The sequence below is a fragment of the Oryx dammah genome, unplaced genomic scaffold (assembly GCF_014754425.2).
Source record: "Oryx dammah isolate SB20612 unplaced genomic scaffold, SCBI_Odam_1.1 HiC_scaffold_17, whole genome shotgun sequence".
In the NCBI taxonomy this organism is placed as follows: domain Eukaryota; kingdom Metazoa; phylum Chordata; class Mammalia; order Artiodactyla; family Bovidae; genus Oryx; species Oryx dammah.
Window position 1 is genome coordinate 49,001,639 of NW_024070201.1, and position 26,002 is coordinate 49,027,640.

General features: G+C 42.2%; 1 protein-coding gene and 1 pseudogene across 6 annotated transcripts in view; one reads left to right on the top strand and one right to left on the bottom strand.

Moving 5' to 3' along the window:
• Positions 1–26,002, bottom strand: part of STIM1 (stromal interaction molecule 1) — a 201,827-nt gene that overhangs the window by 114,170 nt on the left and 61,655 nt on the right. The gene's annotated exons all lie outside the window — the stretch shown is intronic.
• LOC120876707 lies at positions 8,030–8,460 on the top strand (annotated as a pseudogene).

A 26,002-nucleotide genomic window follows, 5' to 3' on the forward strand; every position in this document is an offset into this window, starting at 1 on the left:
CCTACTCCAGGGCGTCTTCCCAATCAAGGGATTGAACCCCCATCTCCTGTGGCTCCTGCACTGCAGACAGATTCTTTACCGCTGAGCCACCGGGGAAGCCCCATGCAAAACACAAGAGGCTCTATTTCATATCTGCATTTCTCTGGCTTTAAGGGGAGGGCAGCTGAGGGGAGAAACGGGGAAGTGAGGTCAGCGGTAGCCTCAACTGCATCATATCACTCACTTTACTGACCCCCTGTTGGGCCCGTAAGATTTCCAGGAATCACTGCACAAAGTCAGTTCTAGAATTTGCAGGATGGAAAAGCCTAGAAGACTCATAGAATCTCAGAGCTAGAAGTGCTTTTCAGATGAAATGCATCCTTACCCACATCCATTTCTCATCTTTCTTCCATCCCATGACCAGATAAGATAACTGTCATGGCACTACTGGTCTTCTGAGAGCCTCAGATATCAAACAGCATTTTATAAGCCAGACTCTCTAGTTTCAATAATTATGTTTAGAGTCCTATTGCCATGTCTGAGTCTATAAAAAATTGTTGTCTAAATTTTGTGTAGGACTCAGTTGCATGATAGTGTTAAAAAAAAAAAGTCCCTATACTCAACTTGGACCTAAACATGAAAGGAAAGCAGTGCCTTCCTGAAGCTGGTCTGGTGGTATTAACAGCACAGATGTTTACTAAACAGTCCCTCCATGCAGGAAAGTGTTTCAAGACTGAGGCTCAGATGACATGGTCCAGCTGCCCCTTCTTACATCTTCTAATGCTAACCTTACTCATTCTGGATGGTGGTCTTATCATATTAAGGAATTCAGCATTTCCTCACAGGGGCCCTACGCAGCTAGTCTCTTTTTAACAGCTGAAATGTCAAAGCACTCCTATCTCTGTGTGGCCTACTCCAATGACCAGGAGTTACAGTACTTCAAAAAAATCTTCCTTGTGTATTAAGGACTGGATTAAACAACAATTCAAACTAGTTAGAGAAAAATGGCCATTTTAAAAGTTATCAGCCCCTCTCTGTCTTAGAAACATCAAGTCATCTTGAGGCACATCACTGTTCCTGAGGGGCTTTTTTAGCTCCCATTAACTAGATTAATATAAGGCAAGTAGGCACACGTCGCCGTCTTTGAGGAAAAAGATGCAACAGGATCTGATACTTGGCAAAGACCATCCCCAATACCCTTTGGAAAGCAAAACTGGGGAAAATGAATACAAATATACACAGGGTTCAAAGTCCCCCAGGAACAAAGACTGAAACCTTGACCACCTTTTCCTTTGAGGTTCAATACTATTAGAATTTCTCAGACTGACTGAGATTTTAAGTCAAGTTAAAGGAAGGAAGAGGCAGTAACAGCCTACAGTAAGTACTCACTCCTGAGGAAAAAGAACGTCCGAATGGGTGTTCCAAACTCAATACCATAACCCAAATGATCATGGAAGAAGGCTGGCTAGGAAACACTTCAAGACCCAGCCAACCAGAGACTGAACGGGCTCCCTTCTCCAGTGGATGAGTATATATGGACATGACCGGGAGGGGTCAAGCACCGCAGAGCCTAGGCCAAGTGACGCTCAAGGAGAACTATCATCCTTCCTCAAAGAGCCACAGCCACTTATGCAGAACCAAGTCCCCACAGCTACACTAAATAAGGAAACGACATTCCGTGCAAAGTTCGTTTTTAAAAGCCACACTGTGTTATCATCAGCAGAAGCTAAAATATGGGGCCTACAACCAGAACAATACAATTCTCTAGTCCTCTATCTGGAACTAAGCCTGAACCCTTAGATCTCCTGAATAGTTTGACAAAGGGAAAGAGCGGGGACAAAAAGCCCCAAGAGAAACATACTAAATTTCCTGATAATTTCAGTCATTCAAGAGATTAATCTTAATATTGGAAAGACATTTGACCTTATTTGTATTTCAAGCAAATAACAAGCTGATGAGGTATTTCATATTCACTGCACTTTAATTTTTCCAAAATATGCTATACTGGTCCACCCAAAAGGCTCTGGTTATGCCTTCCGGAGCCACACAGAAAAATAAGATTTTTTTTTTTTCCCTCTTCCAAAGAACAGCCTTTCAAGGACAGGAAGACAATGATTACTTTTTCTCCAGGAATTCCAAACCTGGCTCCTTCAACTCCTCTTCAAAGCACTAGATTTCAAGGCCCCTCTCCATCTCACCTCCTTTACATATGCTCTGGCCTGTGCATGTGGCCCTTATAGTGCCCAGTGCCTTTCGCTGTAGCCTGCCACAGACAGCAGTCTCAGAGCATGTGAGACTACTGTGTCTTATCATCTATATTTCTATATCTTGTTCTGTGAGCCTTGGAGCCAGGCCCTTTTTCAGACACTATATTATACCCTTGTTAGCAGGCTCCCTACTCCACCCCACTCTTCATAGGCCTGGAGAGGCAAAGCCTGGGCATAGTAGTTCTGCCTACTCTGGTCTTGAGATTCTAGGGGTACTTATAGCTGTCTCATCACTCCCCACTGCCTACCTCTGGGCTTTGTGCTCCTCAAGACCCCTTTAGGGCTTAGACTTTAAGCCTATGTCATCTTACTTCTTAATGTACTTAATTACTTAATGCACCAGGGCAAGACAGGCAATGGCTGGACCACGAAAGAAGAGATGGAAGGCAGAATAGCACAGCAGTTAAGAACATGGGCTCTGGAGTCAGACAGCCTAGGTTCAAATCCTGGTTCTATCACAAGCCATGAGACCTTGAACAAATCCTTTAAGTCCTCCGTATCTCAGATTCCTCCTTGTAGAATGAAGACAATAATAGTACGCACTGATGGAAGTATTCTGTATCCTGATTGCAGGGGAGGTATATAGATTTTTACAGAGCTGTATATATTTATCAAAACTCAAACTGAACATTTAAAATGAATGCATTTTACTCTATGTAAACTATATCTCAATAAAGTCAATTTGAAAGGCTCGAAAAAACTGTAGTAACTACTCGTGCAGGATTGTGAGCATTAAAAGAATTTTGAAATACCTAAAACAGTTCCCTAAATCACAGTAAGCACTCAAGCAATGGTATCTACTTGTAATGGAGCCAGCAAGGCTGCACCTCATCTCTATGTCCTATGATTGCTACTGGAGAGCAAGGGAGGAGCCTAAAAACCTGAAGGCATCCTCAGCGGGCTGAGATGTGATATTTTCCCACAAGTTTCATTACAGATCTGGCTTTCACCATATAAAACACAGGGTTACAAACCACACCTCTTCCATGCTCCAGCCACATTTGCGTTTAACACTAGGAAAGCCAAACCACAGGAATCATCACCAAAACCAAAGATATTCCAGTGAAACCGGGAGGGATCTTCTTTCTTTAGTCTCCTCTGGCTTAGCCCATGAGGTCTTGCTGGGCCAACTTAGGTTTCTGTTCAGTGCTTCACCACATCTTCCCTGAACGTCTTTCTCTGCCCAGCCTATGCAGGAGGAGGGAGCGACAGAAGGAAAAGATATCAAGTTTCCTGTCTCCCTCACCCCCACCAAGTTCACAATCTACAGGAATTACAAATAGAAAGAGGAAACTGATATTAGAGGCACAGGGAAGAGAACGCTCTGCAGGGAGCTGGATGACCGGTGTCTAGCCTCAGCTGACACTTACTAGTCACATGACCATGAGCTAGCCCCATGTTACCGTGAACTTCAATTTCATCCCCTATAAAATGAAGAGGTAGGAATAAACAACCTCAGTCTGTGGCCTGACGATGGCAGAAAAACAACTGTAACAGGACTTGTTTCAGGCTCTCAGTCCTGTGAGAAATCACAGGGTGAGCCAAGCAAGCTAATGTAGAAGAACTGAATGTTTCAGACCCAGAAGACAGTAAGGGGAGTGGGTGCCTCAGGGCTGTGGCTGCTGCAGCAACAGTGACGGTGACCAGTTCAGCCGCTATTACAGGGAACAGGTTCATTTCCATTTTCTCACCTTGCACTGCCCCACAAGACCAAACCTGCAAATTAAGGATTCAGGATGCCAAGAGTGGCTGTTTCTGGCATTTCCTCCCTATTCATTCCCTGGATCAGGCCCAGGGGCCTAGAAGAACACTGTAAGGTGAAGGGCAAAGCAGGCAAAGATAACATCTATAGAGCAGGACACTGTTCTCTCTGGAAATCAGCTACTGCAGTGCATGTTTGAAAGACTATGGGGCCTAGAAGATAACACAATACAGTGAATTATGCAAGAGACTCCTTTTTTAGTTTATGGAGGTACACAGGATAGTTGTACAACCGTCTAATTCAGGCATCAATGTAGTTCAGTTCAAATTTCTTGATATTCTAGTCTCCCTCTGGCCCTGTGCCTGCTAAAGAGAGATGAAACCAACTCAGACTCTTGCTCTTAAGAGGCTCAAGATGTGGACAGGGAAGCAGTGAGGAACACGGTACAACAGAGGCCTGTACAGAGTGCCGTGGGGGCACAAAAGTAGGGGTGCCTACCTCTACAGAGAGAAGCACTTAAAGGCAAGTCACTGAAGAGGTAACATCTAAACTGAGTCTTAAGGGACTTCCCTGGTGGTCCAGTGGTCAAGAATCTGCCTTTCAATGCAGGGGATGCTGGTTTGATCCCTGGTCAGAGAACTAAGATTCCACATGCTGCGGAGCAACTAAGCCTGCGCACCACAGCTAGACAGTCCAAGTGCAACAGCTGGAGAAGCCCACGTGCCACAGCAAAGACCCAGTGTACCCAAAATTAAATATATACTTTATATATCTACAAACTGAGTCTTGAAACAATGAGGAGCAGAGAAGACACAAAGGACATCTTCCCTCTTTTTTAGGGGTGGGAAGGACAGAGGTAACAGAATTCAGGACCTGCAAGCAGTCTGGGGGAGTTGGAGCACAAGCGAGGTGGGTCCAGAGGCCTTCTGTTACTTAGATCCTACTTCTCAAACAGGACTGCAGAGCTGCCAAGAGAAAGGAAGGAAGGAAAGAGTACTGAAAAGCAAGTGAGGCAGTGAATGCACACCCCGACTCCCCTCCCGCCTTCCCCCAGACTCTGCCTGACACAGCCCTCTCCCACACAGCACACCCCCGACAACTCCAGGAAGGAAAAGCCCTTACCACTCTAAGGTCAGCAGCTCCAGACACCCCAAGTGAAGAGGCATGTCCTCTCCTAAAAGGGAAAAACAAGAACCGCAGGTCCCTGGCAAAGGGACATGAATTTCTAATTTATAAAGAGCCAACCAACCCTAGCAGCCATGCAACTCAGAAAGGCTGAAGGAATCTCATCTCATCACCCAAGCTCAGATCTAATGCCTTTTTCATCCAACTCATCTTCAGTGAGCCACCCCCAGCCTCTGTCCTACTGAGAACGTTATGGGAGCTGGAGCAAGAAAAGCAGCCCAACAAATCCAGAGCTGACTTATCCTTTAAAATGAGTAGCTACAGTTATATCATTGCCTCCTGCTAAACACAAAAATAAATTTTAGATGGGAAAAAAATGACTCTAGAGCATCTCTGAAGCAGGACACATTCCTGAACCTCAGCCAGGCTGAGGATCCTTAGGTTACTGACACAGGGCGGCCAGGCAGATAAGTCAAATCAGACAAGGCCAAGGAAGCCATGGAAACAAGATGACACGCAAGACCTGAAGTCTCTGACCACGTTGGGAAACAGCTGGGAATGGAAGAGAAGCACGGACTTCAGTCAGACCCAAGCTCTAATTCCAAGGCACCACTCACTAGCTTCACTGAACCTTCAGTCTTCTCATCTGTAAACAAGAAGAACAATGCATTTACCTCAGAGAATTACTGAGATTATCAAATGAAGTAAAGAATATAAACCACTAGCCTGAGGCACACAGTCAGAGTTTAAATAACTTCTCTTCCCCTTACCTAGCCACAACAAAGCACTGTTACACAATCAGGGAGGGGTGACCCATTCACAACACAGTCTATATAAACAGTACACCCTGAAGTTAGGCAATGCACAATCCAAGGCAGCTAGCCTCTGAGACTTCTGTCTATAAGCGGAGCCACAGCTCAGAATATCAGAGCCAGAACACTACCAAAGATGCATTCAAGACAATGGATGGGCCTGAGACCACACAATCAAGTCAACTAATAAATACAAGGCACCAGGGGCACAGACCCTGACAACCATTGTAACTCCATCTTAGCCAGAAAGCCTCTTCTATGCTCCTGCTGGGGTAAAAGCCAATTTCTCGACCTCCAACAACCTCAAGTCTGTAGATGAACACAGATTAACCAAGGATCTGGCAAGTGTGAAGCCAGAGATGAAAGCAAATGCTACAAGTTTGCAGCTGAGGTCTACATCCTCTTTGCTTGACAGGTGGGCCAAATACTCAAGGGCAGGCAGTGCCACTAAAGGTGTTAAGTCTTGTCACATGAGACCCAGGAGACTGAGTCCAAGACCTAGGATGACCTTAGCACCCTAGTTACCAAGGAGTAACACCACCACTCCTGAGTGTCTCCAGGGCAGGTAGAGACCATGTCTGATTGTCTTATATGCCACCAGCTGTAAATGGCTGCTTAATGAATGAACCAACATGGATGTGGCCTTATCCACATCACTGTCCTCTGAGTCTCTGCATATATTCTACCTGTGGCCTAGAATTTGCCTTTCCCAGCCCCATTACTTAGGTATTTTTTTTCTCAATTTTCAGGTCTCTATTTAAATGTCAACTACTAAGGTAGTGTTGAGGTCTTTCCCGACACCCTAAACAATATTAAGTTCCCCTGCAATGTGGAACTCATCACATCCCTTATTTTCCACTGCACAGGTCATCAGACTTCACTGTGATTATCTGCTTCATTTTTGCCTTCTCTGCTACACTGTAAGCTCTAGCAGAGCAGGAACTACCTCTGTCTTGTTCATTATGCTGATTCCCAGGGCCTAGTGCAGTATCTGGCATAGAGGGAAAGCCCAATGTTAGAATGACCGAACACATGAATGAAGGAATGAGAGAGCTCCAGTACAAAATGCCTCTGGAGTGACTGGGGATTCAAAACTAGCTACACAGCCCTAAGCTGTCAAAGGTTACTTTTTGACTCGAATCTTAATAGAGCCCATAAATACGTGGAAAATGACAGCAGATTTGATAAACAATAGGACAAAGTAATCCCATGGATGGAGGAGCCTCGTAGGCTGCAGTCCATGGGGTCGCTAAGAGTCAGGCACGACTGAGCAACTTCATTTTCACTTTTCACTTTCATGCACTGGAGAAGGAAATGGCAACCCACTCCAGTATTCTTGCCTGGAGAATCCCAGGGACAGAGGAGCCTAGTGGGCTGCCATCTATGGGGTCGCACAGAGTCGGACACGACTGCAGTGACTTAGCAGCAGCAGCAGCAGGACAAAGTACAGTTTGTTTCACAGGAAGTAGTAAGAAGAGATAAAGTAGGAGTTATGGGACTTCCCTGGTAGCTCAGTGGTAAATAAAGAATGCCCTTGCCAATGCAAGAGGCTTGCATTTGATCCCTGATACAGAAGGATCCCACACGCCAAGCAGCAACTAAGCCCACGTGCCACAACTACCAAGCCTGTGTCTAGAACCCGGAAGCCACAACTGCTGAGCCCACATGCCACAGCAGCTGAAGCCTGAGTGCCCTAAAGCCCACACTCCGAGAGAAGCCACCACAATGAGAGGCATGACCACCACAGCTAGAGAGCAGCTCTCAGTCGCCACTAGTAGGGAAAAGCCCATGCAGGCAAACGTTTTTAAAACATAAACAATTTTTTTTAATGTTTTTAAAGTAGGACTTATAAATCAGAAACCTCACCTTGGAGTGCCTTAAATGCCATGCTAAGGAATATGGTTTATTAGCCTACAGGACAGCCACTATCTGACTTGAGTCCACTAAGGGCACACAGGCCTATGCTAGGTACCATTCTGCTATAGGCAGCCACTGAGTTCCCTCTGATGCCCACAGACTGACAGGGCTTCTCCCCCTCCCTTCACGTTCACCCCCACTTCTCTGAGCCAAATGGGCTCATTCAATAACACAGGTGCCCCCAAGGATAATTGACTAAAGAAAGTTGTAAACTTTACTGTCGCTCTTTCAGCCATCTTGGACCCTGTGAAGGCCTGCTGGGAACAGGACTTCTAAAACGACAAATATGTCTGGAAGGCTGTGGTCCAAGGCAATTTTTGCTGGCTATAAACGAGGTCTACGGAACCAAAGGGAACACACTGCTCTCCTGAAAATTGAAGGTGTATATGCTCGAGATGAAACTGAATTCTATTTAGGCAAGAGATGTGCTTATGTGTACAAAGCAAAGAACAACACAGTAACTCCTGGTGGAAAACCTAACAAAACCAGAGTAATCTGGGGAAAGATCACTCGAGCTCATGGAAACAGTGGCATGGTTCGTGCCAAATTCTGAAGCAACCTTCCTGCGAAGGCCATTGGACACAGAATTCGTGTGATGCTGTACCCTTCAAGAATTTAAACTTCTTGAAAATAAATAAAAGTGTGGGAAAAAAAAAAACTTTACTGTCATTTAGGAAAAACAAGATCAGAACGCCTAGATTCAAGTGTTGTTTAGCTGTGTGACAGTAGGTTAGTCAATTTTATAGAGGAGTTTTAGTAATCTCTTCTATAAAATAACAATAATAAGGACTTCTCTGGTAGTCCAGTGGTTAAGAATCTGCCTTGCAATGCAGGGGATGCAGGTTTGATCCCTGATTGGGGAACCAAGATCCCACATGCCATGGAGCAACTAAGCTAGCGCCACAACTAGTAAGCACTCCTGCCACAACTAGAGTCCATGCGTTGTAACAAGAGATCCCACATGTCACAGCTAAGACCCAATGCAGCCAAATAAACAGATAAATATTAGGAAAAAATAATAATAATGCCTATCTCACAAGCCTGTAGAGGTTGAGATAACATATTCAAAGGGCCTAGTTCAGTGTATTTCATATAGTGAGGGTCCAACATAGGTTACTTAAAAAAAAAAGTCCTACCTAGGGCAGAAGGCTATTATTTCCTCCTAAGTACTGAGCACTTTCACTTGACCTAATATAGCACAGAGACCCATAAGGCTAGAGGTTACTCATAAAGAATTGGGTCTGCCTTACCTCCTAAAAGGGGATGGGCATATTGCCGTTTCCATTCTCTCTCGAGCTGTCTAAGCACTGAGGAAATTACAAGCAGGCAGGCTGCTGGGAGTGGGGAGGTAGGGGAAGAGGTGAGGTTCTCCCAGAACCTGAGCTCTATTAATCGCTTGGTTACGTGTCTACAGAGGCACAGGATTGTTGTCTATAAACTTGGTAACCGAAGAATTGATGCTTTTGAACTGTGGTGTTGGAGAAGACTCTTGAGAGTCCCATGGACTGCAAGGAGATCCAACCAGTCCATTCTGAAGGAGATCAGTCCTAGGTGTTCTTTGGAAGGACTGATGCTAAAGCTGAAACTCCAGTACTTTGGCGACCTCATGCGAAGAGTTGACTCATTGGAAAAGACTCTGATGCTGGGAGGGATTAGGGGTAAGAGGAAAAGGGGACGACAGAGGATGAGATGGCTGGATGGCATCAAAGACTCGATGGACGTGAGTTTGAGTGAACTCTGGAAGTTGGTGAGGGACAGGGAGGCCTGGCATGCTGCGATTCATGGGGTCACAAAGAGTCGGACACGACTGAGTGACTGAACTGAACTGAACTGAACCTATGGACCAAGACAGGCAACTTAGGACTGGGGTGTGTTCCAGACCAAAGTGAAGTGTGGAGCAAACTAGAGCAATAAGAACTAAGGTGTTGACTCTTCATACGATTCAGGGTATGAAATTGCAGAATAAATCCTAGCTTTATGTTACAGGAGACCTAAGATGGGGCTCAGTGTTCAGAGGACTTTGGTTTGCCCTTGAGAATATATTTAGATGCTCACTTGAGCCCTGACTGCGTCACCTTAGACAAGTTACTACCCTCTAGGCTTGTTTCTTTTGAATACATCTGAAACTCAAGAAGGGAAGGCCAGATGATCCTGCCTCTTGATGAGCTTGCTCACACATCTTCATCACAAAGTCCCAGCCCTGATTTGTGAGAACACAAAGTCTACAACACTGTGTTCTAGAGATGGAGAGAGAAGGATCTCCGGTATACTGCCCTCTGCCACCAGCCTCAGCCACTCCACCAGGAAGAGGCAAGGACCCTTAGGAACCGAGAATAGGCCACCTCAACCTCTCAAGTCCAACATCAGAAAGGCCTCATCCTATGGCCCCCAGGGAGGGGCTCAGTGAATATAAGCAAACAACCAGAATGTGGGTGCAAATTGTCGCTTTCCTTACAGTTTCTTCAAGAGAAGACCTGGAACAGAGGAAAAAGAAGAGAGAGCAGATAGGAGAGTTAAGGGACCTGTATTTTTTGCCTTTCCCAATCTCACACTGCCATCAGGGGAAAAGCACGACATCTTACCTACTTAAAGTCATCGAGTTATTAGATTTACATACACTCATGTAGAGAACTGTCTGTGGGCATATGGTCTTTTCTTTATTCCACAAAAACCCTCATGAGGAAGACTCAAGAAATGATGGCTTCCAGAATGCCAGGAAAGAATTTAAGTCCTTGTCAGCACTTTGTGTATGCTATACACACATACACACATGCAACACACAATCACAGATAATCATGCATCCCAAGGCTAAACTAAAAAGTCCACAGAGCACAGATAAGCCAAATGAGTTTAAAAGACAAAACAGCTCCCAAGCCAGTAAAACGAAACTGTTATGTAGGGTTACATATGTATTAATACACCTAAAGAAAAAATCTGTACTTCATCAGGGAGCTTTGGACAGCTGTGGAAGCTGAGAAAAAGCAGAGTCACAAAGACACATACCAGCCAACATACAAATAGGTTCATTGGCAGAATGAACCCAACACTCACTCATTCCACAGTTTTACTGAGTACCTCTTATATACCAGGCACAACTGTAGACCCTGGGAATAGTGACCCTAACACTGAAAAAGAGACAAAAAACAAAAAAAAAGAGAGGGAGCCAATGAAGTTCAAACATTCCAGTTGCTTTCCATCCCTACTATGATCTGAATGCATCAGGTATGAGATGAATGCATCAGCTTGGATCAGTATCAGCCAGAGTCCTTAGTTGCAGGAACAACTTAGCTGGTAAATTCAACAACTGAAACTAATTCTGCATAGTCTAAGCAGAAAAAAATAAATAAATAAAAACATTATAAGAACAGCTCACTCACCTGGAGAAAAGGAAAACCCAGGAATGGATGCCAAGAATAATACCTAAAATCAGGAAGCAGAGTTAGCCTGGTCAAGACACCTCTGCCTCCACTGCCAATGTCCACTGTCCCTGGCCACTATGATCCAGCCTGCAACACCACTCCACTACTGCTCCGGAATCTCAATCCTGCTACACACACCACCACCACCGCAGTCCCTGCTGCCCTGCACCACCAGCTCTTCAGAGTCAAAGTCCATGGTGAGCAGATCAGACCAAAAGAACCTACGAAAGTTGAAAGTTTAATCGCTCAGTCGTGTCCGACTCTTTACGACCCCATGGATTGTAGACTACCAGGCTCCTCCGTCCACTCTGGATTTTCCAGGCAAGAGCACTGGAGTGGGTTGCCATTTCCTTCTCCAGAGGATCTTTCAGACCCAGGGATCGAACCTGGGTCTCCCACATTGTAGGCAGACACTTTACCGTCTGAGCCACCAGGGAAGTCCCTATGGTAAGCTACAAAAGAGGCTGAAAGTAAATGTCTAACATTGTAAGTGGAGAAATTCTTAAATACAGGAAAAGGTAATAAACATTCATTTTAGCTATCTTGGCATTATACACAAAACACTGGATTCATCTAACTAAAGCCCCTAATCTAGATTCCATGTTCACCATAAGCTTTATGATGAAGATTTGGTGTTCCATGTTGCCACCCAACAGTAAAAACACACTGGTCATACCAACAGACCATACCACAGGCATTCTTCAGGTTTTTATATATTAGCCTCATAAACTTAGTTAAAAGAGTCTGCTTGAAGAGGTAAATATTCTCAGTGTACTGACAAAATCTGAACCTTCAAAAAGTGAAATACTAACAAACATTCATTGAGCATTTCATATGTGCAGATACTATCCTAAGCACTTTATATGGATTAACTAATTTTTCATAAACAACTATATATATTGGATACCATTCTTCTACATAACATAAGAGAAACCTGTGACACAGAGAGTTTAAAACAAGCATGCTTAAGAATACACAACTAATAAAAGAAGGAGTCCAGAATTTGAACAAGGTAGTGTGACTCCATCTTTCTGTCAACTCGCCAAAGTAAATCCCCACTTAATGAAGCCTATTAGGTGGTTTCTTGCTCACTGCAGTGCTTCTGGTGGGTTACAGAATGGCAGGAAGACACAGACCTATCACCTCCATTCCACGGTTCCATTCTTGATTTACTTAGATACAAACTCTTTTTGGAAGAGACATGGTTATCCACACAGGACAAGAACAGATGAAGCATCTAAGTGAGGCTTTGTTTGGCCTGCAGATTCTCTAATCGTAGCTGCTGACAGTATTATTCACACAAGATGCTCTTCACTGGACTTCAAGTTCAGTTCTCAATGAAAAATCTTATAAAAGGTTGCTACATGCAACCTTTTTATTCAGGAATTATGCCTACATTCAGAAAGAATTTACACAGACAATACATATTAAGAGAGCTATCTCCAAAGTGGGATGCTCAAGACTTTGCAACAAAAGTACAGAAAGAAATGTTAAAACTCTTATTTTAACCTGTTTTTATCATTAAAATATAAGAATTATGCTTTACTAATATTAAGTATGGATGTGAGAGTTGGACTGTGAAGAAATCTGAGTCGTGCCCGACTCTTAGCAATCCCATGGACTGCAGCCCACCAGGCTCCTCCGTCCATGGGATTTTCCAGGCAAGAGTACTGGAGTGGGGTGCCATTGCCTTCTCCAGCAGACAGACACTGTTCTCCCTCAAACACTGTGGAACTCCCTCTCTATTCTCAGGACATCTTATATGTAATAAATGCTATAGAAACATTTGACAGACTCAGAGAGGGCATCACTGTTAGTCTGTATACTTAATATACAGTTCAGTTCAGTCACTTAGTTGTGTCCGACTGTTTGCAACCCCATGAATCGCAGCATGCCAGGCCTCCCTGTCCGTCACCAACTCCCTGAGTTCACTCAAACTCACGTCCATCAAGTCGGTGATGCCATCTAGCCATCTCATCCTCTGTCGTCCCCTTTTCCTCTTGCCCCCAATCCCTCCCAGCATCAGTCTTTTCCAATGAGTCAACTCTTCGCATGAGGTTGCCAAAGTACTGGAGTTTCAGCTTTAGCATCAGTCCTTCCAAAGAACACCCAGGACTGATCTCCTTCAGAATGGACTGGTTGGATCTCCTTGCAGTCCAAGGGACTCTCAAGAGTCTTCTCCGACACCACAGTTCAAAAGCATCAATACTGGTGGGCTGCCTTCTATGGGGTCGCACAGAGTCGGACACGACTGAAGTGACTTAGCAGCAGCAGCAGCAGCAGTGTCTGTCTGCACTCACTCGTGTGCTCTCAGGATACCATGACATACTGAAGTTAATATATGTCTGACTAAATAAACTTATGAATTATGGTTTCTATTTTTTCCCAACTAAACCAACCTCCATCACACAGATAAATGATTTTAAAGGATTCTTGCAAATAAACAAAAATAAAAAATAATCCCCATGGGTTGAAGATAATATTAAAATTACACACAAAAATAAATAACAAGAAAGTGACAGAGCTGACCTTTTTAGTCATAATTTAAGCTCTCTATCAGCTACAGGGTAAAAACAATCTGCTGCTGCTGCTGCTGCTGCTAAGTCGCTTCAGTCGTGTCCAACTCTGTGCGACCCCATAGACGGAAGCCCACCAGGCTCCTCCATCCCTGGGATTCTCCAGGCAAGAACGCTGGAGTGGGTTGCCATTTCCTTCTCCAATGTAGGAAAGTGAAAAGTGAAAGTGAAGTCGCTCAGTCGTGCCCGACTCCTGGCAACCCCATGGACCGCAACCTACCAGGCTCCTCCATCCATGGGATTCTCCAGGCAAGAGTACTGGAGTGGGTTGCCATTGCCTTCCAATTGGTTCAAATAATAAGTTGGCCGAAAAGATTCAAAATTTTTTTTTAATCCCTGAGAAGATGGATTTACATTTATTATTAACAATGAACTGCATCCTTAGCGTATCGCTCAGTCATGTCCGACTCTTTGCGACCCCATGTACTGTAGCCCTCCAGGCTCCTCTGTCCATGGGATTCTCCAGGCAAGGGTACTGGAGTGGGTTGCCATTTCCACTGTGCCTTAATATGTCACACTAAATCAAGGGGTCAGCAAACATTTTCTATAAAGGGCCAGACAGTAAATATGTTAGGCTCACAGGCCATATCTCCTCTATTCTATTGTGACTAAATAACTCTGCCATTATAGTACAAAAGTAGTCATAGATAATATACAAGTGAATATGGCTTTATTTATAGAAGCAAGTGCAGTTTGCCAATCCTTGTATTAAATAAAGATGAAATAAAGCTATCATGATTAAAAATACATTTAAAAATTAAATCTAAAGATAAACCTCTATAAATATTCTGTGATGTTTAAAATCTAGAGATACTCAATTCAGTTAAGAAGTTTCTATATAGGCTTTCCACTTGTGAAAACTGCAAGGCATAGATCACTAGTGAAACACTATTTCCTTCTTGCTGCAGTGAAAAATGGGATTAAATAGGATGTGAAAGGCAATCTTTTTTAAACTTCATTTGTAAGCAAATGTAATTTGAACAAATATTTCTTAAGATTAAAAACAAAATTACAAACTATGGAGCACGGGAGATTGCTATCCAGTAAAACATAAGTTTTCCTTCATGTTCCAATTAAACATATCTGCTATATTCTGTTAAACGATGAAATTCAAAAGGAACTGCCTTTGAAGAGCCACTAAAGGAAAAATACACAAGAAAAAATAACCTCTATAGTATAAGAATTCTTTTATAAAACAAAGTTTTATTTTAAAAATAATAAAGTTTTTTTGAAAATAAGTATAACCACTGATAAGGCATCTGATATAACTGTTAATTTAAAGGGATTCTAGGTGAGATTAAAGAAACAACACTCCACACAAAATTTTTTCCAGAATCATCTATAAGGAAGCTATTGTAGCAAAGATACAACAAAGAAGAAAGTGCTGAGTGCTAGGAGATTTCCTTAAAATGATTTATTTCATTTTCAGAAAAAGATCTTTAAAATTTAGTAGTCCCATTTACTACAGCATCAAAAACACATCAAACACATATACATATGTACATGCATGCATGCGTGCTCAGGCACTCGGTAATGTCTGACTCTCTCTCACCCCATGGACTGTAGCCTGCCAGGCTCCTCAGCCCATAGAATTTTCCAGGCAAGAATACTGGAGTGGGTTGCCACTGTCTACTCCAGGGGATCATCCTGACCCAGAGATCAAACACACGTCTCCTGCACTGGCAGGTGGATTCTTTACCACTATGCCATTGGGGAAGCACCACATATGTAGACAGATATACATAAAAGAGAAGATGCTTCATTAATCTGTGGGGAAACACATATTAAAACCACAATATGAGAATACTATACACTAACCAGAATGGCTAAAATGACAAAAATAGGGAAATCCTAGATGTTGAAAAGGATGTCAGACAACCAGAACTCTCACACACAGCTTGTGGGACTGTGTGTTAGTGTCTCCTGTTATATAACAAATACCCTAAAATTAAGTTGCTTTAAACAATAAACATTTATTACTCACACTATTTCTGAGAGTCAGGGACAGAGAGAGTGGCTTAACTGGGTGGTTCTGGCTCAGGTCTCACACAAAGATTCATAAAGGACTATAGCCACTGAAGGCCTGATTGGGGGACTTCCCTGGTGGCTTATTGGTAAAGAATCTGCTTGCCAGTGCAAGAGACAGAGGTTCATTCCCTGATCCAGGAAGATCCTACATGCCGTTGAGCAACTACTGAGCCTTTGCTCTAGAGCTCGGGAGCCACAACTACCGAGTCCATATGTTTCAGCTACTGAAGTGGTCATGCCCTAGGGCCCATGCTCCACAACAAGAGAAACTACCACAGTGAGAAGCCCATGCACCGCGACTAAGGAGTAGTCCCTGCTTGCCGCAACTAGAGAAAAGCCCGTGCAGCAACAAAGACCCAGCACAGCCCCCAAAATAATGACAACTAATTAATTTAATTTTTAAAAAAAGACTTGACTGCAGCTGGAGGATCTGCTTCCAAGATGGCTCACTCCACAACAAAAGGAAAATTATAGGTCAATATTACTGATGAACATAGATATAAAAATATTCAACAAAATACTAACAAACCAAATCCAACTGTACATTAAAAGGATCATCCACTGTGATCAGGTAGGATTCAGCCAGGAATGCAACAATTTTTCAGTATTTGAAAATCAATCAGTAGGATACACCACCACATTAACAAACTGAAGAATAAAAACCATATGATCAACTCAACAGATGCAGAAAAAGCTTTCGACAAAATTCAACACCCATTTATAATCAAAGCTTTCCAGAAAGTGGGACTAGAGGGAACCTCAACATAATAAAATGCCAAATATGATTAACTCACAGCTAACATTATTCTCAGCAGTGAAAAAATGAAAGCAATCCCTCTGAGATCAGGAACAAGGCAAGGATGTCCACTGTCATCTCTTTTATTCAACATAGTTTTGGAAGTCCTAACCACAGGAATCAGAGAAGAGGAGGAAATAAATCCAAATCAATGAATTCGGTAAAGTTGCTGGATACAGAATTAATACATAGAAATCTCTTGCATTCCGATACACTAAGAATGAAAGATCAGAAAGAGAAATCAAGGAAACAATCCCATTTATCATCCCATCAAAAAGAATAAAATATCTAAGAATAAACCTACCTAGGGAGACAAAAGACCTCTATTCTCAAAACTTGAAGAAGCTAATGAAAGAAACTGGAGATGACACAAACAGATGGAAGGATATACTATGTTCTTGAGTTGGAAGAATCAATACTGTTAAAATGACTATACTACTCAAAGCAATCTACAGATTCAATGCAATCCCTATCAAATTACCAATGGCATTTTTCATAGAACTAGAACAAAAACATTCTAAAATTTATATGGAACACAAAAGACCCCCAAATAGCCAAAGCAATCCTGAGAAAGAAAAACACAGTTGGAGGAATCAGACACCCTGACTTCAGACTATACTACAAAGCTACAATAATCAAAACAGTATGGTACTGGCACAATAACGGAAATACAGATCAATGGAACAAGATAGAAAGCCCAGAGATAAACCTACACACCTATGGTCAACTAATCCATTACAAATGAAGCAAGAATATACAATGGAGAAAAAGTCTCTTCAATAAGCGGAGCTAGGAAAACTGGACAGCTACACGTTAAAAAAAGAAAGAAAGAAATTAGAACACTATGCACAAAAACAAACTCAAAATGGATCAAAGACCTAAATGTAAGGCTGAACACTATAAAACTCTCAGAGGAAAACATAGAAAGAACACTCTTTGACATAAATAGCAGCAATATCATTTTGGATCCACCTCCCACAGTAATGGAAATAAAAACAAAAATAAACAAATGGAATCTAGTTAAAAGCTACTGCACAGCAAAGGAAACTATAAACAAAATGAAAAGACAACCCACAGAATGGGAGAAAATATTTGCAAATGATGCAACCCACAAGGCATTAATCTCCAAAATATACAAACAGCTCATACAGCTCTATGTCAAAAAAACAAACAACCCAGTCAAACTATGGGCTGACCAAAATTAATATTTTTCCAAAGAAGCCATATAGATGGCCAAAAAGCACATGAAAAGATGCTCAACACCACTAAATATAAGAAAAATGCAACTCAAAAATACAGTGAGGTATTACCTCACACTGGTCAGAATGGTCATCATCAAAAAGTCTACAAACAAGAAATGCTGGAGAGGGTGTGGAGCAAAAGGAATCCTCCTACACTGTTCATGGGAATATAAATTGGTACTACTGCTATGGAGTAAAGTATGGAGGTTCCTTAAAAAACTTAAAAATAGAACTACATATAATCCAGCAATCTCACTCCTGGGCAAATATCCAGAGAAAACCATAATCCTAAAGGATACATGTACCCCAAAACTCACTGCAGCACTGTTTACAATAGCCAAGCCATGGAAGCAACCTAAATGTTCATCAACAGAGGAATGGATAAAGAAGATACAATACATATATGTGGTGGAATATTACTCAGTCATAAAAAAGAATGAAATAATGCCATTTGCAGCGATGTGAAAGGACCTAGGGATTATCATACTAAGTGAAGTGAAAGACAAATATATGATATTGTTTATATATGGCATCTAAAAAATGAACTTATTTACAAAACATAAATAGAAGCCCAGATGTAGAAAACACACTTATGCTTACCAAGGGATAAGTGTGAGTAAGGGAATTATTGGGAGATTAAGACTGACATATACACACTACTAGACAACATTTACGGAACTACTGTATACCACAGGGAACTCTACTCAATACTCTATAATGACCTATATAGGGAAGGAATCTTAAAAGAAGGGGGGTATACGTATAACTGATTCACTTTGCTGAACAGCAGAAATTAATACAACATTGCAAATCAACTAGACTCCAATAAAAATTAAAAAAAAAAAAGATGGCTCACTCACACTCTTAGCAAGTCAGTGCTGGGTGTGGTCAGGAAGCCTCAGTTCTTCTCAAAGTGGGCAGTTCTATAGCCTGCTTCAGTGTGCTCACAATATATGAGTGGGCTTCTACCAGAGTGAGTGATCCAAGACACATTGAGACAAACGGTAGTACCTTTTATGACCTAGTCATTGAAGTCATACAACCTCAGTTCCATGCAGTTCAGTTGTTCACTCATGTCCAACTCTTTACAATCCCATGTACTCAGCACACCAGGCTTTCCTGTCCATCACCAACTCCCAGACCTTGATCAAACTCACATCCATCAAGTCAGCAATGCCATCCAACCATCTCATCCTCTGCCACCCAACCATCTCATCCTCTGTCATCCCCTTCTTCTCCTGCCTTCAATCTTTCCCAGCATCAGGGTCTTTTCCAACGAGTCTGTTCTACACATCAGGTGGTCAAAGTATTGGATTTTCAGTTTCAGCATCAGTCCTTCCAATGAATATTCAGGACTGATTTCCTTTAGGAAATCCTTTAGGATGGACTGGTTGGATCTCCTTGCAGTCCAAGAGACTCTGACAAGAGTCTTCTCCAACACCACAGTTCAAAAGCATCAATTCTTCAGCACTCAGCTTCCTTTATGGTCCAGCTCTCACATCCATACATGACCACTGTAACAAACCATAGCTGTGACTAGATAGACCTTTGTCGGCAAAGTAATATCTCTGCTTTTTAATATGCTGTCTAGGTTGGTCATAACTTTTCTTCCAAGGAGCAAGCGTCTTTTAATTTCATGGCTGCAGTCACCATCTGCAGTAATTTAAGTCGCTCAGTCGTGTCCAACTCTTTGCAACACCATGGACTGTAGCCCACCAGGTTCCTCCATCCATGGGATTCTCCAGGCAAGAATACTGGAGTGGGTTGCCATTTCCTTCTCCAGGGGATCTTCCTGACCCAGGGATCAAACCCAGGTCTCCCGTATTAGAGGCAGACGCTTTAACCTCTGAGCCTCCAGCGATTTTGGAGCCCAGAAAAATAAAGTCTCTCACTGCTTTCACTGTTTCCCTATCTATTTGCCATTAAGTGATGGGACCAGATGCCATGATCTTCATTTTTTGAATGTTAAGTTTTAAGGCAGCTTTTTCACTCTCCTGTTTCACTTACATCATGAGGCTCTTCAGTTCTTCTTCACTTTCTGCCATTAAGTGTGGTGTCATCTGCATATCTGAGGTTATTGATATTTCTTCTGGCAATCTTGATTCTAGCTTGTGCTTCATCCAGCCTGCCATTTTGCATGATGTACTCTGCATATAAGTTAAATAAGCAGGGTGACAATATATAGCCTTAATGTACTTCTGTCCTGATTTGGAACCCGTCTGTTGTTCCATGTCCAGTTCTAACTGTTGCTTCTTGACCTGCACACAGATTTCTCAAGAGGCAGGTCAAGTGGTCTGGTATTCCCATCTCTTTCAGAATTTTCCACAGTTTGTTATGATCTACACAGTCAAAGGCTTTGGTGTAATCAACAAAGCAGAAGTAGATGTTTTTCTGGTATTCTCTTGCTTTTTCAATGATCCAGTGGATGTTGGCAATTTGATCTCTGGTTCCTCTGCCTTTTCTAAATCCAGCTTGAACATCTGAATGTCTCGGTTCACATACTGCTGAAGCCTGGCTTGGAGAATTTTGAGCATTACTTTGCTAGCATGTGAGATGAGTGCAATTGTGCGGTAGTTTGAGCATTCTTTGGCATTGCCTTTCTTAGGGATTGGAATGAAAACTGACCTTTTCCAGTCCTGTGGCCACTGCTGAGTTTCCAAATTTGCTGACATATTGAGTGCAGCACTTTTACAGCATCATCTTTTAAGATTTGAAATAGCTCAACTGGAATTCCATCACCTCCACTAGCTTTGTTCATAGTGATGCTTCCTAAGGCCCATTTGACTTCACATTCCAGGATGTCTGGCTCTAGGTGAGTGGTCACACCATCGTGGTTATCTGGGTCATTAAAATCTTTTTTGTATAGTTCTTCTGTGTACTCTTGCCACCTCTTCTTAATATCTTCTGCTTCTGTTAGGCCCATATCATTTCTGTCCTTTTTTGTGCCCATCTTTGCATGAAATGTTCCCTTGGTATCTCTAATTTTCTTGACGAGATCTCTAGTCTTCCCATTCTATTGTTTTCCTCTATTTCTTTGCATTGATCACTGAGGAAGGCTTTCTTATCTCTCCTTTCTTTGGAACTCTGCATTCAAATGGGTATATCCTTCCTTTTCTCCTTTGCCTTTAGCATCTCTTCTTTTCTCAGCTACTTGTAAGGCCTCATCAGACAACCATTTTGCCTTTTTGTATTTCTTTTTCTTGGGGATGGTCTTGATCACTGCCTCCTGTACTATGTCACGAACCTCCATCCATAGTTCTTAAGGCACTCTATCAGATCTAATCCCTTGAATCTATTTGTCACATCCACTGTATAATTGTAAGGGATTTGATTTAGGTTATACCTGAATGGGCTAATGGTTTTCCCTACTGTCTTCAACTTAAGTATGAATTTGGCAATAAGAAGTTCATGATCAGGGGACCATACTTTGAGCATCTCTGCTTTAAACTAAGGAGAAGGCAATGGCACCCGACTCCAGTACTCTTGCCTGGAAAATCCCATGGACAGAGGAACCTAGTAGGCTGCAGTCCATGGGGTCGCTAAGAGTCGGACACGACTGAGCAACCTGACTTTCAGTTTTCACTTTCATGTATTGGAGAAGGAAATGGCAACCTACTCCAGTATTCTTGCCTGGAGAATCCCAGGGACTGGGGAGCCTGGTGGGCTGCCGTCTATGGGGTCGCATGGAGTCAGACACGACTGAAGAGACTTAGCAGCAACAGCAGTTCATGATCTGAGCCACAGTCAGCTCCAGGTCTTGTTTTTGCTGACTGTACAGAGCTTCTCCATCTTCGATTGGAAAAAATATAATCAATCTGATTTCAGCATTGATCATCTGGTGAAATTCATGTGTAGAGTCTTCTCTCGTGTTGTTGGAAGAGGGTGTTTGCTATGACCAGTGCGTTCTGTTGCCAAAAGTCTGTTAGCCTTTGCCCTGCTTCATTTTGTTCTCCAAGGCCAAATGTGCCTGCTGCTCCAGGTGTCTCTTGACTTCTGCTTTTGCACTCCAGCTCCCTGTGATGGAAAGGACATCTTTCTTGAGTGCTAGTTCTAGAAGGTCTTGTAGGTCTTCACAGAGCCGTTCAGCTTCAGCTTCTTCAGCATTACTGCTTGGGGCACAGACTTGGATTACCGTGATACTGAGTGGCTTGCCTTGGGAAAGAACAGAGATCATTCTGTTGTTTTTGAGACTGCACCCAAGTACTGCATTTTGGACTCTTTCTGTTGTTCTTTTGCTGTTCATACACCAGTACTGTCACTTTATTCTATTTGTTAGAATTGAGTTACTTAGGTCTAGCTGAGTTAAAGGAGGAGAATTAGGCTCCACTTCTTGATGGGAGGAGTATTATACAATCTGTAGACATATTTAAAAACCAAATACACTGACTTTGGCAAAGAATGTGGCAGTACCCACTCACCCACTGTGGAGGACATGTGTCTTACCAAGGCCTCTGTGTGCTAATCTCCTCTTAACGCATGCTGTGTGATTAGCATGATGTTGTCAAAGTAACAGATCAAAGTGATGTTCTCTGAGATGGCCAAGTGTCCAAGTCTCTTTTGACTATATTGTGAAAAAAGTAAAAGTTTGGAAAGGTTTACATAGCCTCCAGCAAAACTATGAAGGTGTAATGATATCTGTACCACATGAATACAAATGGTTTTTTGGTCTTTTTTCTGAGATAGAAAAGAACACATTCACCAAATCAATACCCACATACCAAACTGATCTGCTCTAGCAAAGATATCAGATCTATCCAGCAGTCATAATTGAGGCTACTAAATGAAACTTACTAAAGTGGAGGGTCTCCAGAATCGATCCAGTTTTGCAAAGAGGGCAGACTAATTAATTAAATGTAGACATAAGAGAGACCAACACCCCTGTATTCTTAAGATCCTTAATGGTAGCACTAATCTCCATCAACCGTCACAGAATGCAATATTGCTTTTGATTCACCATCTTGGCCAGAGGGGAAAGCAACAGTTTCAAAAGCTTCCACTTGGCCTTCTCCATTTAGTTCTTATTTGACAGGTCAAGGATCTGATGTGGGTGCTACTCCAAATGTTGAGTATGTCCATCCCAATTATACGTTTGAGGATAGGTCTGCAGGATAATTCTACTTCTAAAAAGTATCATAAGGAAATAATTAGGTAAATATATGCTAACATTACACTAAGTGAAGCTAGACATGATTCCATTTACATGAAATGTCTAGAACAGGCAAATCCACAGAGAAGGGAAGTAGATTAGTGGTTGCCAGGGATTACAGAATAAGGAGTGACTGTTTAATAGGGATGATGAAAGTGTTCTGGAATTACATACTGAGATGCACAAAATTGTTTAAAACCACTGAATTGTACACTTTAGAATGGCAAATTTTATGTTATATTAATTTTAGCACATTAAAAAAAGTCAGTTGTTGGCTGCCTGATAACCTGGCTGGTGGAGGAGGGCTGCTTTCCCCCTCACTCAATTTACAATATAGAATCCAGCTCATGGCGCCATACATTCTAGCACCCTGAGCCCTTGCAAAATGCTGAGGATACAAATATATTTCATCACTCACGTTAACCAATACATTGTGAAGCCACTTCCACCTGTTTTCTAGGAGTCCCTATTCACATTTGAAAGGCTCATGGCTTAAAAAATACAAAAAAGTACAGTTTGGTGTCCAGGTTAAGCAAGGTCCTTGGCATCTTCAACCCCCAGCAGTGACTGGCTCTGCTACTAACCGCACTCTCTCAGATTTTCTTTTTAATTTTTTTGGCTGCTGTGGGTCTTCATTGCTGTATGTGGGCTTTCTCTAGTTGTAGCAAGCAGGAGATGCACTCTAGTTGCAGTGCATGGGCTTCTCTTGCTGTAGCACTCGGGCTCTAGAGAGTGGGGGCTCAGGAGTTCTGGCCCATAGGCTTAGTTGCCCCACAGCATGTGGGATCTTCCTGGATCAGGGATGGAACTCATATCTCCTGCACTGGCAGGCGTGTATTCTTTACCACTGAACCACCGGGGAAGTCTATACTCTCCCAGATTTGAAGGAAAATACAATCTCTTCTACAAAAAGCTGGAAAGATAGGAAGAAAGGATTCAAAAAATATCACATCTCAAACAAGTATTTGTTGGACAAATTGTCTAGCAGTTTTCAAATTATGCTCTGCAGATCCCTCCTCCCACTAAGGTATCTTGATATGATCCATTTCTTCAAGCAGAGCAGCTCTACTTTGTTGAGTTTTAAACATTAAAAGCATGCTTTAAAAAAAAAATAAAAAACCTTTAATGGCTCAATTATGAAGCAGATATCTGTGAATTTTGCTGATTTAATTATCTCCCCACCTCCCACACCCTCTGTAAGTACAAGCACCTTGATCTTCCCTGAGGGAACCAGTCCACATGATTCCAGAGGAGCTGACCCTGATCCCTGGGTTCCATGAGTATAATATAACTGTTGGCTAATGAAAGTCCAGCATTCTTCCAACCACAGTAATACTTTAGGGTGGGCAAATGACTCAAGCCAAAATCACACCTAGGACTGCCAACTCCGTCAGGAAAGAGGTATTATCTTTCCAAAAGTGGTTGCTTAGCTGGTAGATTACATACCAAGGCTGATAACTATCTTTGCCACTACATGGGTGGAGCCTGCCTAAGACCAAAACAAAGAAAAGCAAAGCCAAGAGGAGAGAGATTAGGTCCAAATGACTTCATTCAAGTCCCTGGATCTTGCTGTGTCTAAAAGTAAATGGCTTTTTAGTTACTTCAGTCTTAAGTCCCTCTTATAAGTCAGCATGAATTGTATTTCTGTCACTTGCAAAAAAGTCACAACAAATTTAAAATTATTTGCAAAAAAAGTATTGAAAAACCTCCATTTGGTCAATAAACCTCAAACCTTTACTATAAATCACAGTTGGGGAAAGAATTTTTTAAAACAGAAAAACAAAAAAAAATGTTCCCAGTACACTTAGTCTCCACCTTGATTCCACATTACATTTCCAAAATTACATGGGATTTTACAATTTCCACTGATAACTCTGAAAGTGAAGTCGCTCAGTTGTGTCTGACTCTTTGCGACCCCATGGACTGTAGCCTACCAAGCTCCTCTGTCCATGGGATTTTCCAGGCAATAGTACTGGAGTGAATTGCCATTTCCTTCTCCAGGGGATCTTCCCAACCCAGGGATCGAACCCGGGTCTCCTGCATTGTAGACAGACACTTGACCGTCTGAGCCATCTCCAAAAATAAAACCACCCTGTGAGGTCAGCATTCACCTTGAAGACACTGAGGCCCAGAGAGAAGATGACCTGCAGTCATCAAATTTGAAATCAAGGCTTCTGTCTCCAAATTATACCTTTTTACTCCTCATTACTGCTTTGCATAGTTCTCAGCAAGTCATGCACAAGGCTGGGAACCTGACCAGGCTCAGTACAGACTTGCCACCTGACAGCATTGTTCCCCTGACCCCTGCCAACTTTGCTTTGTTTCAATAAGGCCTCACCCTGCTGCTTTCCACATCGCCCGAGATACAGACAAGCTCATAACACAGCATCCCACTGTCCGCACACAAGGCTGTGTCACTCAACTGACTGGCAACACAAACAGCAGCCTTACTCTCAAAGGAGCCCTACAACTATCAAATGCACGTCAGTAGATAGACCTTATCTAAGGAGGAAGAAATGACTCCTAAGTTATACTTGACAAGAGAAGCTGCAATTCAGCTAACAGCAACTAATATAACCTCTGTAACTACTGGAATCTGAAGATCCAAAAATCATTACTGACCAGAAAAACCCCAACAGCATACATTCAGAGTTTAAAAGTACATTAGGCTTACACTATATGTAAAAATTAATTCAAAGTGGGTCAACAACCCAAGAGCTAAACCCATAAAACTGTTAGAAGAAAACAGGAAAACCTGAATAATCTTCACTACTTAGATTTGGCATTGGATTCTTAGATATAATATAAAAAGCATGAGCAACAAAAGAAAAAATAGATAAATACAACTCCATAAAAATTAAAAATGACTGTGCATCAAAAAACATTATCAAGAAAGTGAAAAATCAGTCTACAGAAGGGGAAGGAATATTTACAAACCATATATTTGATAAGAGTCTAGTATCCAGAATATATATAAAAATTCTAACAATTCAA